General features: G+C 34.3%; 1 long non-coding RNA gene across 1 annotated transcript; it reads left to right on the forward strand.

Moving 5' to 3' along the window:
• The first annotated feature begins 9714 nt into the window (after positions 1-9714).
• On the forward strand, positions 9715-12742 carry LOC120355604. The gene is made up of 3 exons (XR_005573678.1): positions 9715-9827; positions 11905-12019; positions 12691-12742. It is a non-coding gene; the product is annotated as an uncharacterized LOC120355604 (long non-coding RNA).
• The last annotated feature ends 2522 nt before the right edge of the window (positions 12743-15264 follow it).

A 15264-nucleotide genomic window follows, 5' to 3' on the forward strand; every position in this document is an offset into this window, starting at 1 on the left:
ACTAGGCTATCTATTCTTTCAATTTTACAATTCTACTAAAGCTTAGTTATTTACTTCAAAATTATTTTATGGTGCTAAGACACAACGTCATAAATTTAAAAAAGCTGAGAAAATGAAATTGTTACTCTTGTATTTTTTCACAATCTCCAAAATTTTAATAATCAATGATCTGATTTTATTTACTCACAATCATAATTATATTACTTTATTAATTTTTTGTGTTGTTCTTAAATCTACATATAAATTAAAACATTTACAACATTTTCATTTATAGATAAATCTTCAGTTGAATAAATTGAATTAACGTTTCGGTAGAGAGTTAGTGGGAAGGATATTTCGAATATTCTTTCCGCAGAATGAACATTGATATGTCCAAAGCTCCGCCAAATGTATGTAGATGCATAATAATATTATCTAAAGTTATTTCAAATTGCTTTCTCCATATCATATACAATTCAATAATTATTTTTCTAGTCTATATTATGTTAATTCATCTATAATTTTGCTGTATCGTAATATATCATATCGTCCCCATTCTGGCAAAACTCACTAACTACAAAAATGCTCATTTTCAGTAATGTATTTTGATAGGCTTAAGAAATGTAGTTCTTTGAGTAGGCAGAACTCACCAAGTCATATCTTTTATTACTATTTCTATTTTTCCACTTTATTAGATCTCACTAAGTTGCTAGACACATTTTTCTTGTCTGGCAAAATTCACCAAAGTCCTTTAGTTTTCAAGGAATCGCCTAGCAATTTTCACTAACCATCTTTAATGAGTTTTCATCCTCGTGAATACAGAGCTTCATCAAGCACTATACATAAATTCACTATTCATTACTTCACTAAACATATTTCGTGAGTTTTGCTTCCCACAAACTAATTATTAATGGATAGTGATAACATTATTTAGGAAATGGTGAGCAATATTTGCTGTTTGGAAGTCAGACAAAACTCACCAAGTGTTATGTGCTTATAACTCAAAACTGTAGTTTTTGACTTGGTGAGTTTTGCCAGTATGGGTACGATATATAAGTGTATAAACCAGTATAATATATTGTAACACGTACAAGAACAACACTATTATTATTGAATATAAGTATATCATTGAATCATAACTTCTTGCTAATTGGTAATTCTTATTTTATTGTTGATTGAAATACAAGATAAAATTGTGAGGTGATCCATTGCTCTTTTAATACTCCTCTCAGAATCCCCACGATTCTCTCCCCAAATCTCACGCCACGAAAAGCCCAAACTCTCACAGCGGGACAGTCTCATTAACAAGAGTCAATCTCTGATTATTAATAAACTCATCAGACCTGAATTGATTAAGCTAGATTGCATCATCAGCGGGGATCCCACCTTTTTGCACTCGCTGGTTTCAGCCATAAGCTCTCTCGCCAAAACTCTCTCATCCAATCTTATCACAGTGATTATCTCCCTTTCTAGCACCGACTTTAACTCCCAGTGGGTGAGCTACAATGAGAAGATTCACTTTAAACTGTCATCATGCTTCATTGAATGACACTAACGCTTTCTATTCAAACAACACTGACAGTTTAGAGTGAAACTTCGAAATGTTCAACTGAGTTCAAGCTGTCAGTATTCCTTATTGAATAACATTAACACTTCTCATTTAATCAACGCTGACAGTTTAGAGTGAAACTTCAAAATGTTCAACTGAGTTAAAGCTGTCAGTATTCTTTATTGAATGACATTAACATTTCTCATTCATACAACGCTGACAGATAGCGTGAAACTTCAAAATGTTCAACTGAGTTTAAGCTGTCAGTATTCCTTATTGAATAACATTAACACTTCTCATTTAATCAACGCTGACAGTTTAGAGTGAAACTTCAAAATGTTCAACTGAGTTCAAGCTGTCAGTATTCCTTATTGAATAACATTAACACTTCTCATTTAATCAACGCTGACAGTTTAGAGTGAAACTTCAAAATGTTCAACTGAGTTCAAGCTGTCAGTATTCCTTATTGAATAACATTAACACTTCTCATTTAATCAACGCTGACAGTTTAGAGTGAAACTTCAAAATGTTCAACGGAGTTTAAGCTGTCAGTATTCCTTATTGAATAACATTAACACTTCTCATTCATACAACGCTGACAGATAGCGTGAACTTCAAAATGTTCACTGAGTTCAAGCTGTCAGTATCCTTATTGAATAACATTAACCTTCTCATTCATACAACGCTGACAGATAGCGTGAAACTTCAAAATGTTCACTGAGTTTAAGCTGTCAGTATTCTTATTGAATAACATTAACACTTCTCATTAATCAACGCTGACAGTTTAGAGTGAAACTTCAAAATGTTCAACTGAGTTTAAGCTGTCAGTATTCCTTATTGAATAACATTAACCTTCTCATTCATACACGCTGACAGATAGCGTGAAACTTCAAAATGTTCAACTGAGTTTAAGCTGTCAGTATTCCTTATTGAATAACATTAACCTTCTCATTTAATCAACGCTGACAGTTTAGAGTGAAACTTCAAAATGTTCAACTGAGTTTAAGCTGTCAGTATTCCTTATGAATAACATTACACTTCTCATTTAATCACGCTGACAGTTTAGAGTGAAACTTCAAAATGTTCAACTGAGTTTAAGCTGTCAGTATTCCTTATTGAATAACATTACACTTCTCATTCATACAACGCTGACAGATAGCGTGAAACTTCAAAATGTTCAACTGAGTTTAAGCTGTCAGTATTCCTATTGAATAACATAACACTTCTCATTCATACAACGCTGACAGATAGCGTGAAACTTCAAATGTTCAACTGAGTTTAAGCTGTCAGTATTCTTATTGAATAACATTAACCTTCTCATTTAATCAACGCTGACAGTTTAGAGTGAAACTTCAAAATGTCAACTGAGTTTAAGCTGTCAGTATTCCTTATTGAATACATTAACACTTCTCATTCATACACGCTGACAGATAGCGTGAACTTCAAAATGTTCAACTGAGTTAAGCTGTCAGTATTCCTTATTGAATAACTTAACACTTCTCATTCATACAACGCTGACAGATAGCGTGAAACTTCAAAATGTTCAACTGACTTCAAGCTGTCAGTATTCCTTATTGAATAACATTAACACTTCTCATTCATACAACGCTGACAGATAGCGTGAAACTTCAAAATGTTCAACTGAGTTTAAGCTGTCAGTATTCCTTATTGAATAACATTAACACTTCTCATTCAAACAACGCTGACAGTTTAGAGTGAAACTTCAAAATGTTCAACTGAGTTTAAGCTGTCAGTATTCCTTATTGAATAACATTAACACTTCTCATTTAATCAACGCTGACAGTTTAGAGTGAAACTTCAAAATGTTCAACTGAGTTTAAGCTGTCAGTATTCCTTATTGAATAACATTAACACTTCTCATTCATACAACGCTGACAGATAGCGTGAAACTTCAAAATGTTCAACTGAGTTTAAGCTGTCAGTATTCCTTATTGAATAACATTAACACTTCTCATTCATACAACGCTGACAGATAGCGTGAAACTTCAAAATGTTCAACTGAGTTTAAGCTGTCAGTATTCCTTATTGAATAACATTCTCATTTATCAACGCTGACAGTTTAGAGTGAAACTTCAAAATGTTCAACTGAGTTCAAGCTGTCAGTATTCCTTATTGAATAACATTAACACTTCTCATTTAATCAACGCTGACAGTTTAGAGTGAAACTTCAAAATGTTCAACTGAGTTCAAGCTGTCAGTATTCCTTATTGAATAACATTAACACTTCTCATTTAATCAACGCTGACAGTTTAGAGTGAAACTTCAAAATGTTCAACTGAGTTCAAGCTGTCAGTATTCCTTATTGAATAACATTAACACTTCTCATTTAATCAACGCTGACAGTTTAGAGTGAAACTTCAAAATGTTCAACTGAGTTCAAGCTGTCAGTATTCCTTATTGAATAACATTAACACTTCTCATTTAATCAACGCTGACAGTTTAGAGTGAAACTTCAAAATGTTCAACTGAGTTCAAGCTGTCAGTATTCCTTATTGAATAACATTAACACTTCTCATTTAATCAACGCTGACAGTTTAGAGTGAAACTTCAAAATGTTCAACTGAGTTCAAGCTGTCAGTATTCCTTATTGAATAACATTAACACTTCTCATTTAATCAACGCTGACAGTTTAGAGTGAAACTTCAAAATGTTCAACTGAGTTCAGGCTGTCAGTATTCTTTATTGAATGACATTAACACTTCTCATTTGATCAACGCTGACAGTTTAACCCAGGAATGGTATCTATCCGTATTTTTTCTGCACCAAATAAGTATTTTAGTTCTACAAGAATGAATATTGCCCCAACTGCGTCCAGCAGTAGTGTCATCTATCACAACAGGTTTTCGAAGTTATTGCACTAGTCACAGTAGCTAGTTGACAATTTCTCATCTACAGTATTTATAAGCATTGTTGCAGATATTTTACGAATAAAATATTTCACGATATTTTACGAATAGATACCATTAGTGTTATGTTTTAAATGGTGTATTTTTTTTAGTTTTTAATATTTTATAAGATGTACACTATTGTTTAGTGCGTGATTTGACTTATATTTAGTTTAGTATGCTCTAAAGATTATTTTGAATCGAAAAATAGCACTCAGTAACTCTGGAATTGAAAGAATTTTGAACGAAAGTAGAAGTGACACATCTGAAGCAGACAATGATAGTGTAAGTGGATGAGAAGATATACTTAAATCTCTGCAGGTATGAGAACTATGAACATTTTATATACTTTTCTCCTAAATAAATCTATTACTATATCAATTGGACATATAATCTATACAGAGGACGTTTTTATTGTTATATATCTATTTTTTCTAATTTTCAGTGTTTTCAAATTACATGCCATAAGATTTGATTTTTTCTATTGCTTAAAAACGCTTTTCAATTATCATTCTCTTAGTTATAGCTTGTCAACATGTATCTGAAATGATATCATGGGTGAATAGATATCTTTGAGTGCATAAACATTGTTTTTTAATGAATAAACCAACAATCCCAAAAAATACGAATAGATACCATTAATGTTCCTCCAAGATAGTATAGGCCTAGCATTCCAGGGTTAAAGTGAATCTTCCAACTGTTCAACTGAGTGAAAACTGTCAGAACTCCTCATAAGGATAAATAAGAGCTTTCTATTTAAACAACGCTGACAGATTAAAGTGAATCTTCAAACTGTTCTACTGAGTTCCGTCTGTCAGCAGCACTAATTAAATAACATTAAGAAATCCCATTCCGACAACGCTGACAAATTAAAGTGAATCTTCTAACTGTTCAACTGATTAAAAACTGTCAGCACTCCTCATAAGCATAAAACAGAGCTTTCGATTTAAACAACGCTGACAGTTTAAAGTGAATCTCAAAGCTCTTCAAATCTGTTTCGACTGATAGAACTTCCTCATTTTCCATTCAACTAAAGCTGACAGATTAAAGTGAATTACCTGCTGGCGGTATTATAATATTGCTGCTAACCACCTGTTGCTGAATGCTGCCTTTGTCAACACAGTTGTTGCAATTGCTTTGCATAATATTATTCAACTAGTAGGTACTATACCTGTATGGAGAGAGTGCTCGAACGCCCTAGTAATTTCCAAGTCATATCACACGCGACTTAATAATTGACTCAACTGGTGGAATCTTAGTTGAGGTATGTGAGACGGTTGAAGTGAATCATTGTTTCATTGGTTAACAGTGTTTTAGGGAGTATTCAGGGTAATGTCCAATATGATAAGGAAATGTTATCTTGAACTGTTCTTGGATTGATTCAAGGAGGTAAAGAAACAAGCATACTTGTTTTCTTCATTGGAAGTCTGAACGCCCATAAGCACCACCCAAGTTAAACGCTAAATCACTATTATTAGTTGATACAGTTGGATGTGTTATATTCTGGGTTTAAACGATCAGCTAATTACTCTCCGTTGAAACTGAGATGGGGTATATGGACCTTCGACATCAACTGAAAAAATCTGGTGTGGTACACTCACACAACTTTTCTTGCTCATATCTGAAACTACGAACAGACTTCTGTATAATATGTGTATATATGATTATTTTCAGAGTACATTTTCCTTTGTGTAAATTGTGAAATTCGATGATTTCTTTAGTCTTCATTTTTTTAAAGTCGTCAAAACAGCTGTTCTACAGATGAAATATCTCGACTACGTGTTTTTTTTATGAACTGCGCTACCTACCTACCTCATGCACAAGAAGGAGGTTACAAAGTCCATTTCTCAAGGATGGGGTGGACCCCCCATTAGTTTCCCAGAAAGGAGACTCATGCCAGTTGATAGAGCTGATAAATAACTATACAGGGTATGAATTTGAAAAAAAAATCGGTCGAGTCATTTTTGAGAGAATCGTGAAATACATGGTTTTTTAGTAATTATCCGCCATTTTTCTCAATAATATTACGGAGCTCCTACAATTTTCCCAGAAATGAGACTCATGTCAGTTGATAGGGCTTATAGATAGCTATCCATGGTATAAATTTGAAGAAAATCGTTAGAGACGTTTTCGAGAAAACCGTGAATAACATGGTTTTTCAGTGATTATCCGCCATTTTTCTCAAGAATATTACGGAGCTCCTGCAATTTTCTCAGAAATGAGACTCATGCCAGTTGATAGGACTTATAAATAGCTATCCATAGTATGAATTTGAAGAAAATCGTTAGAGCCGTTTTCGAGAAAACCATGGAGAACATAGTTTTTTAGTAATTATCCGCCATTTTTTCCGCCATTTTGAATTCAATTCTATTGAATTTTTTACTGTCGAATAATCATGGTATAAGGACCTTAAGTTTGAAATTTCAAGTTAATCGGTTAATTAGGAATTGAGTTATCGTGTTCACATACACACACACACATACACACATTGTCACGTTATTCTTTATATTTAAATAACGATTAGCCTCCTGCTTGGCATCAGTCGGTAGAGCATGAATATTTGATATAATTATATAATTAGGTCGTGGTTTTTTAATAGAATTCAGTCTCATAAAAATCTTTCTAGGCCTAGGTATGGCTTCCCCTATAACTCTTGTAATTCATAAAAATAAATATATATAATATGATACTTATACTATAGTGTTGAGGAATAAAATAAATTGCACACCATAAACATTTTGATACATATATTAAACAAATAACGCAAAAAATAGATCGAGGCAAAAATATATAAGAGCGATAAAAATATAATATAAATAAAAATAGAACAATAATTGAAATCAGTAATATATCACAGGCTAAACTTTATACTCTAGATTTATGGCACGAATCATTACCATGTGCCTTTATCTTAAAATCAGTGCATCCTTTTGCATGTAGCTGCGATATGCGCTTGCTAATACTTGTCGACTTGGACAATTCAATTAAAAATAGGTTCTTTGAGATCAACTTGATAAACTGTCAACTAACAATCCAAATATATATATATTAAATTCTCTAGTACTTAGTATTCTCTATATTGAATATATATTTTATCTCAGGGTGCAAGATTCGGCACCTGACGGAATAGGTAGAGCAATTCATCTAGTGAATTAGAGCTATAACAAACTATCGCAAATTATATCGCAAATTAATATCATATGAATATTTCAATAGCCTAGATTTTATACTTCCTTGATTCAATAGAATTCTCTGAAATGTATTGATCCATTTTTTCTTTCAATAAAATACCTTCATACTAATTTTACTTGCGCAAGTATTTTTCTTATTAAATTCTTAATTTATAATAAAAACCCTTTCGACGAGCTAGCTTTGATCATTAGATAGATTCGAAGCACTAGGGCGCCCATCACTAATTCAATATTTATCACTCACGTGTCAAAATCTCTTATAAGCCGCCGATGTCGATCCAACTCCTTGTGGTCCTGGATATGGTAGCCGGAATCGTCTCTTCCAAGGGTTATAAATTATTTAAAATTGAAAATGACTTCTGCTTTACAAGAGCATCACAAAGTCCTTTAGGAAATTTAATAATTTGATCTAACTTTAACTTTTACAATTTATTAGCAAGGTATTACGCTCTAAAATATTTAGGGTCCTCTCATGGTGGCATTTGGCTGGCGAGTGATGGTTCTCCTTTCTCAATTTTACAAATCTTACTTCCGACTTTCAAATTAACATAAAATTTGAATATCTTAGTCCTCCGCCATTTAGGTTCAAATAGATCGTACAAAAATATCAAATTATTACTTAGGTTGTGCGTTTAATAATTTCTTTGCCTTCGAGCCATATCGATAACATAGACTATACAATATTTTAACATAAATCCAGAACATTTATATAAATATATAGAAATATTTTTGAATTGGCCTACAGTTGCCGCCTATTAACTGCTATTGTGCTATTGGTGCATGCAAATTTGATTCAGTATTCATGCGCCTGGTACCTCCTATTTCCTGAATACACTTAATTATTTTTATTAGGTTTTTTACTTATGCTCTCTACATGCTAGCTAATATTCTATACACTAATATTTGTTTCATGCTACCTAATAGTTAGCCACGTGATCATGTGTTCTTTCACATTGCATACTGTTTTGTTGCAATAGAGCTCTGCCAAGGGGTTGGTCAGATTCTACGTTGCTCGATTTGATCAATCTCTAGGTCGCCGATCCCTGAATGCATATACCTACCTCAATCTTCAAAATATTTTATATAATAATATTTTATTAGCAACAAATTCTTTCAAATCCTTTTTAGGTTTTTGTACCGTTTAGCCAGAACAAGCTGATGCTATCTAATCTTAATTGTTATCTATTTGGCGATATTAGCCAGTTACTTTATTTCAGACCTATTACTATTTCAGTTAGGGATTTTTATCTACCCAAATTCGATACTTCACACGCGCCCCTGGATTTGAGTTCAAAATATTTGAGAATCACAATGTTTTTAATGAAAATCCACCCTTCAATACATCGATATATACCATACTTCATTTATAAATTATACTCTCAGACTTTTATCACAATTCGCAGACCTATCTGCTGCACCTCCTTTAGACCTTTATCAAATACAATAACAAATTCTCCTCCTCAACACACATAAAATATCATAAATATACTCTTCTAAACGCATTCCTCCTTACAACACTTAAAACATAATATTTTTAAATTTGCCGCTCGCAGGGCCGCCAACCTAACTACACACATTTCATGATTCTCACAATTGATTCTTTTCAGACAATAATTTTGATTTACAAAACTTCTGGGCTTATATCTTATAGTACTTCTTAGGTCTTAATATAAATAATTTTCTATACATCAGGTACAATACTTTTCTTTTGCTAATGGCTCTTTGGTTTTTTGGTAGCTAGCAGTCACTTTAGGTTTTTCAGGGTACAAACATGGCATAACTACGGTAATAAATATAAAACATATAAATAAATGTACTAACATTGATAAATATAATAAATAACAATAATAAATAACATTTTTGGGGTTACAATACTTTTTTATAATCATGTTGAGCGCTACGTTCGATTCGGGTGGCTTTGGCCAGCTGACTGCTTGTTCTACGTTTCATATTGCTTACGTCAGAACTGGTTGTCGAAACTTGTAATTAACCTAACTGCTATATTTTCTCTCTTTAAAGGTAATTAACAAATTTTAAATATTTTATTCCCGCTTATGCCCTTTTTTATTTGATGTAACTAATTTAATTACATAATCAAAAATTACTCCCTTGCTTGTTGCAGGTTTTGATAGTTGGAAGGAAACGAAAAATCTGATTTGTTGACACGAGGTGGCCTCATCAATATTAAATTTATTAAGAAAGGTTAGTAATTGGCTTGATAGTGGTGTTTTCCTTGATTACTTATCATATTTATTTCAAATTCAATGATATTGCATGTGGAAATTTCGTGGCTTTCCCGTATCTTTTGGCTTTCTGCTTGTAGCTATACTGCTGTAGGCCGGTTGGTTATCTGCTGTTGATTGTTGAGGCTGCCCTATTATTAATCTATCCTTCATAAATTTCAAGCCCTTGTATCTTGTGTATTCTTTCTTCAAATAACTCCTTGTTCCTTTAATAATAATTTCTTTTAATTGATTCAAAGCCTTCCATTTATTTTCTTTCAAGACTATCCACTTAAATTCATTATTAGGCTTCATCATCATAATAAACAATTCAATAATATAGCACTTCCAATCAACACTAATAAATTCTTTCAACAATAACATGGTCTTAATTATAGCATCACTTTTCAATATTATCACAGCCATTATAAAAAACATTAAACACCATATCCAAACATTTATCATCTTTTCAATAGCATAATATCCAGGTACTTTCATTTTCTTTATATTACTTTTATTGCTTCCATTCTTCTCAAACACCGTTTATCCTTAATATATCTCCATAAGTAGTCCACTCCATTACTTTCCTGGCATGAATCCATAGTTGCTTTGTTACCAGTTCCATTTTTGTTCCAATTATTTGCTTCCTTTTTTCGGTCACATCGCTGATCATAGCCTTTAAAGCGTATGTGCCGCGGATGCGGCACGCATACGCTTTAAAGGCTATGATCAGCGATCGTCGTCGTAGGTATTAATGCCTACCCCTGTAAGAAGACGACGACGACGATCGCTGATCATAGCCTTTAAAGCGTATGTGCCGCGGATGCATGCCGTCATTGGTATTTTCTTGTCCTCCATCCTGGTGACGATCTGGTATCCTCCTCGGGCGTTTAAATCGTGCATGCGGCCGGTATGCGCGCGCGCGGTTCCTCCTGCGTTTCTTTCGCCTCCGGGCCTTGCGGTGCTGGTACCTCTTCTCCCGAATGCCGTCCTCTCGTTCTTGATGCCGGTCGGGTGTCCTCGGGCGCTTCCGTCTCCGGGCCTTGCGGTGGTCGCTCCTTTGGTCCGGTAGTCCGTCCTCCCTGGTGTCATCCTCTTGGTCCTCTATCTTGGAGTCCTCTGTCTGCTTCGGTGGTGTCCATTGGTGCGGGTGCATGGATTCTGTGCGCGAATGCTTGGTGGTGTTCAAAACAGGTAGTATGGTGGCAGTCTCCTCCTGGCGGCTGTTTGTGTTCTCTGGCGGTGATGGGTCTTCGGCGGGAAACAATATACTTAAAATGGGTTGATGTTTGCGGCTGGCTTTAATTGCATGTTTGGCGGCGGTTTTTTGTGGTTGGATATTGGGGGTATCATATAGTCCTGGTTTATTAGTTGTAGTTTTCTGTATATCTGGTGGCGGGTCGTTGGGTGCTGGGTTCCGGGTTTTTTGTTGATTCAATCCTGTTGCATGCGCTATGGTGTAGTTTGTATTTATTTGATGAGGTGGCGGTTTGTAATTTCTATTATAATTATTCTGAGTGTAACCATTATTTGAGTTTAATCGATCACGGCCATCATAATAATTTCTTTGATAGGTTTGCTGTGGATAATGGTTTGTTTGGCGATTTTGAAAACTTCTATCATTCCAATTATTATTGTGTTTATGATCATTTCGGTGTTCAAATTGAGGAGTAGGTCGTGAGCAATCATATGGTACTGATTCATAGGCTTGGCTGGTGTACTGATTAATTTTTGAATTAGGTTGATTCTGTGCATACATTTGATCTGACCGGTGATTTGATATTGCCATCATAGATTGTATATTGTATAAATAATCTATCAGCTGTTTGCAACTAGTTATTGGCTGTGTAGCCAATGCTGTTCTGACTTGGAAAGGTAGCTTTTTTACGATTATATTTGCTAAAACTGAATCACACATTGGCTCATCTAATTGAGCATTTTTCAGTTTAAGGGTATTAACAAAATTGATGGATGTGTCGTCTGTCCTAGAATTAAACTCACAAGCAATGATATGGCTAGTGCATCCATTTGTCTATTTTTACTCCATATTGTTCCAGGAAAGCTGCACTGAACTCGTCTAACGTCCTGAATTCGTGATTATGGATCTGGAAGAACATCAGAGGTTCACCGCTTAACAAACTGGATAATCGAAGACGCCAAAAATTCCAAGAGGTGGGTGTTAATGATTGAACTAGTTTTATCTGATCTATAAATTCTTTAGGTTGGAGATAGCGGTCTGTATTGTCAAAACGGCCTAATTCATTGAAACTGTGTAGTGAATCAAACGTTGCTATGGGAATAGGCTCTATATTCTCGTGCAGAATTGATGTATTTGACTTTCAAGTTGTACTAACTTCTCTTGGGCCTGTTTCCAATGACTAGAAGCTTCTGTTTCATTATCTACTACTTCGGCATTTAATTCAGATGAAAATAATTGCTGTTCTCCAACGGCTGTCTCCAATGAATTAAGTTGTACTATGTTTTGATTTATATCAGAATTTGGGTGAGCTATTTCATGAATTTGCGAAGTGTTTTGTGCTGGTAGGTTATCTATTCTTTCGTTTAACTCACAAGTGACAGTATCTATTTTTGCTGTTAAATCGGTTGTAATTAGTTCTTGATTTTCAGCGTAGATGCTGGTATTGTGTCCGCAGTTTCCTTACCCGTTCTTACCGATGTATCCTTCAATGATTCCCGCATTTCCTTCATTTCCGCCTTCAAGTCCTTCATTACCATGGTCATTGTTTTTTCTAAACTATTAGAAAATGACTTGATCATCCCCTCTACTATAACCCTTCTTATTGCTTCTTGGGAGACATTTAACGGTTTATTACTGTTCACAGGATTCTTGGCGGTGATTGAAGAGATCTGGGCGTTGGACTCCATCGCGCCCCCTCAGCGTCGATCTCCGCTACTATCGCCGTCTGCAGTGTGTCTGCTACCTTACTTTGCGTGGACGAAAAGAGACTCATATTTTAAAAATGGATTAAGTGTCAAGTGTTTGTTAAAAAAGTGAAAGTTTTGGCCAACAAGGCATTAATAAGGACACAAATGAGGATAGGCCTATGGACATTACAAGCCAGGTAACCTATTTATTACTTAAGCTCTTATAATATAATAATACTATTCATTGATTTCTGACTAGCAGTTTAGGCCCATAAAATATAATAGCTCTCTCTATAAAATATATTTTCTACAATAATAATATAAAATTTACTTTAAGACATATAATTTCTCTTTATTTAAAGCTATTGATTCCCCAAAAAGTAATACAAATTTTACTTTGCCTGTTTTCCTCCATACTCGTATAAGTTATCTATATTTTTCAATATGGGTATTGACTTAATTTCAAATAATTATTCAATGAGCTCGGCTCTCATCATCAGTCCCACGTTGGTACGGCATGTTTTATGTCGTATCCGTGGCCTATCACGTTTGGGCGCCATGTTTTATGTCACATTATTCTTTATATTTAAATAACGATTAGCCTCCTGCTTGGCATCAGTCGGTAGAGCATGAATATTTTTGATATAATTATATAATTAGTCTTGGTTTTTTAATAGAATTCAGTCTCATAAAAATCTTTCTAGGCCTAGGTATGGGCTTCCCCTATAACTCTTGTAATTCATTAAAAATAAATATATATAAATATGATACTTATACTATAGTGTTGAGGAATAAAATAAATTGCACACCATAAACATTTTGATACATATATTAAACAAATAACGCAAAAAAATAGATCGAGGCAAAAAATATATAAAGAGCGATAAAAATATAATATAAATAAAAATAGAACAATAATTGAAATCAGTAATATATCACAGGCTAAACTTTATACTCTAGATTTATGGCACGAATCATTACCATGTGCCTTTATCTTAAAATCATATGCATCCTTTTGCATGTAGCTGCGATATGCGCTTGCTAATACTTGTCGACTTGGACAATTCAATTAAAAAATAGGTTCTTTGAGATCAACTTGATAAATTGTCAACTAACAATCCAAATATATATATATTAAATTCTCTAGTACTTAGTAGATTTCTCTATATTGAATATATATTTTATCTCAGGGTGCAAGATTCGGCACCTGACGGAATAGGTAGAGCAATTCATCTAGTGAATTAGAGCTATAACAAACAAGACTGTGAAACAATTTTAGGTTAGGAACACTTAGTTCGGCCGTATAGAGCCGGAAAATCTTATTCAATTCGGATCGAAAAATTGATCGGCAGGAGACGACCGTGCACGGCCGTATGAACCTGTTGCAATAAACAAGCATCTATTCCTTTCTTTGTTGGGGGATCGTTCAGTAGTTTTCGGCCGATGCTAGTTCGGACGAAAATATTGTTCTAGTGGACGCCCACCTTGAAGTAGAAATTAAAACCACCGATTCATGTGTCCTTCGTGTTGCCGGGCATCATACGCCTGAATAGGTAGACTGATTCAAAGCATCAAGTTGTCATGTCAATTTGTGTCAGTTTTATTTTCCAATTACTACAGGCAATCAATGCTCGAAAAAGGGTATAGAGGGAAAAGTTTGGAAGACAATTTTTGACCACTTCACTTCTAAGAGCGTATATCTCGAAAACTGTTAGATATATCACAAATCACAAAGAACAAATATTGTAGAGAATTTATCAAGCTTCATTTCTGAATAGTTAGTCTTGTCGGTTGAACGCATTTTTCTCAAGATATGAGCGTGTAAGCAAACATTGAAAAATGCAACTTTTAAACTACCCTCATCCCTTTAGAACAGGGATAGGGATGAGGACATTTAATATGTTCACCCCCTAACTGGTCCCAACAAAGCTGTGAAGTCAAAAATTGTGTTCAAAACATTCTCTCCAAATTCCTTTGTCAACTGGTCTATTTTTGCATAACTGAAGATCTCATACTCAACATTGAAGCTGCTGCAACAGTCGTGGGGATGTGCGTAAACTTGTGAAATTATACATCAAATTGAAGAGAATTTGATGCTCTATAAGCTCATGATCAGCATGGATTCTTCCCATCGATATTCAAAAAGTTATAAAAGCAAAACTAGCAAAAAATTGAGGGGAGAATGTGTTTTTTCAGGAATGTCACATCTTTTAGAGTGGATATCTCGAAAAGTGGAAGAGATATAGAAAAAGTTTTCAGATCAATATCATAGGTAAGCTTCAATTTCTTATGGGATAGTCATGTCTGTAAAATGCATAGTTCACGAGTTATATACGAGTAACAAAAAATGGTACCTTTGAAGGACGTATGGGGTAAGGGTAGGGGTGGGGACTTTTGATATCTTTACCTCCTCACTACTCTAAACAGAACTGCGGGGTCAAAAATTGTCTTCCAAACTTTTCCCTCTATAACACTTCGTTTACTGGGCTAAATAGAAACTTATTCTTGTATTGTCTCGACCAATGACAGTG

This window comes from Nilaparvata lugens, unplaced genomic scaffold (genome assembly GCF_014356525.2).
Source record: "Nilaparvata lugens isolate BPH unplaced genomic scaffold, ASM1435652v1 scaffold3364, whole genome shotgun sequence".
Taxonomy (NCBI): domain Eukaryota; kingdom Metazoa; phylum Arthropoda; class Insecta; order Hemiptera; family Delphacidae; genus Nilaparvata; species Nilaparvata lugens.